The 2,192-nt window shown below is 37.8% G+C and overlaps 1 protein-coding gene across 1 annotated transcript in view; it reads right to left on the bottom strand.

Annotated features, from left to right (window-relative positions):
* MTDH (metadherin) overlaps positions 1 to 2,192 on the bottom strand; it is a 46,202-nt gene that overhangs the window by 43,250 nt on the left and 760 nt on the right. The window lies entirely within an intron of this gene.

Raw genomic sequence — 2,192 nt, 5'->3', positions numbered from 1 at the left:
GGGTAGGTTGACTGCCGGCTTGTGGGTGCCGTTGCCACCGGTAACTCCAGCAGCAGCCCCGGGGCCATGTCGGGAGTCTCTGGGACTTGCAGGTAGACGCTGCTTCCTGTCAGGCTCCGGAGGCCGGGATCAGGGCCCCTCAGAGGCTATCTCTTCTGCAGAGAAAGCATTTGAAAACGTCGCCGAAAATCGGTCTGCTTTTAGTTCTTTTTAAATATACCAGTCAAGATAATATAACCACATAGATATTTTCTAAGAGCCATATTTTCTAAGATCTTAACTCCCGCAAACTGGCTTAATACATTGAATTAAATAGCTTTGTGTAAAATACAGCTGTGTGCATCACAGTGGGAGTCGTTCTGTCGTTGGGAGCTCAAAAAATGCATCTCTCCACATACTTTAAAAATGAGGTCTAAAAAAATTTGACTCCAAATGCATGTCTTAATTTTCAGAAATCTGGTCTCACAGCATCCAGGGTTTCTGCAGAATTTGAGTTGTCAGAACCTCAGAGCCGGTGCTGTTGAGTGGCTTTACAGTGACTATAGTCTTCTGCAGTGGCGCATTGCTGGAAAGTAGTGTGTCCCATTCTTTTCATTTGCAATTCTACTTATAAAAAGTGTTCCTCTCTCATAGCCTGCTATAAAAATATCTGGGTTTAGTGTATTGAAATCTGCATGGGATACTTGACATTTAAAATACAGTAAAATAAAATTTGTTTGTTTAAACAGCACAGTGATAGCTTATGCTGTTTTCATATATTCATAACTTTGCTTTATTTTGTAAAGTCAATATATCTTTCACAAACAAGTATTCATATGTTTTTATTGTTCTCAAAGTTTTTTAGTAAAGTACTCCTACATTGCTTCTAAGTCCTAGTTTTTTTATGATACCACCAGGCAGTCAGTTCCTCCTTTTCTAATTGACTTCAGTTGGAACGAAGGATATTGCTGGAAGTAGTGATAGCAACAATCTCAGCGGAGCATTTTACTGGTAGACATATACTTTTAGAAGATTAACTTTTTTTATTCAAAGTCATAATACTTTGTTTTTTTATAAGCCTTTTACACTTTAGCATAGAGTGTGCACATTTATTGGAAAATATTAACTATCATTGTACTGTTTGTTGCACAACTCAGCCACCCTAGCATGTCAAATAAATTATTCTATAAGTACTTTCTTTGTTTAAGTTGCTCTACATAGACACAGGTGATGGGACAGTGATCGTGTAGTTTTAGTTCAAAATACATTATCTGAAAAAAATATGCCTAACCAATTTGAAAGCATTATTCAGCTACAATGGATTTTTTTTTTTTTAAACCGAGGCCACAGAACAGTAGATATTGATCATTTTAAAGAAAACACTGCAAGAACCTGGTGGGGCTGAATTCCGCAATACAGGTTATTGAATTTCAGACCCGCTGAAGCTTTTTAAATGCAGCGCCGTGGCACCACCGAGTGGCAGCGTCGTGAATAGCCGAGCAGTCGTAGGAAACTGATTTCTGTGGGGAAAAAAAAGGTAGCAGATCCTCACTTGAAAATAGCCACTTTCGGTTTGATTCGGCTGGTGAAGCAATCTGAGACTAATAAATATCCTTTTATTCTGAACAATGAGGTACAGCCATAAATAGGCATACAATTGAAATATTTTGAAGAAAGTTTTTGTGACTCATTAAAAATGGCGGGAACATACATGCTACTCTGACAGTACTCATCAAATCAAACATTCTATTTCATACTAATTTTAATACTAGTATTAGTTTAATATTAATCCTTAAATGTCTTAATAGATTTGACCAAAGCTACCCCAAGGACTCTTTCTGGCAGTGCTGCGTATAAAACACCTTTCTCATGTCATTTTCCCAAGGATCACAGCAGAATTTTGGATGACACATTACAAAAGAGAAAATGATGACAAAACCAAAAAAAATTAAGACAAAGCTTAATTTTAATTTTTTTTTAATGTTTGTCTTGTCCCTGCAAACATTCCTTGTTTTATCACAACTGCTGTTAGATATACCCTATATTATACCTTTCCACAACCATCTTTAAACCTGTCATGGTTTAACCTCAGTCAGCAACTGAGCACCACCCAGCCGCTCGCTCACTTCCCCCCTCCCCGGTGGGATGGGGGAGAGAATTGGAAGAGTAGAAGTGAGAAAACTCATGGGTTGAGATAAAAACAGTTTAATAAT

This window comes from Aptenodytes forsteri, unplaced genomic scaffold (genome assembly GCF_000699145.1).
Source record: "Aptenodytes forsteri isolate BGI_AS27 unplaced genomic scaffold, ASM69914v1 Scaffold208, whole genome shotgun sequence".
Taxonomy (NCBI): Eukaryota; Metazoa; Chordata; class Aves; order Sphenisciformes; family Spheniscidae; genus Aptenodytes; species Aptenodytes forsteri.
Note: the sequence above shows the minus strand (reverse complement) of the source record. Positions and strands in the feature narration are given on the sequence as shown.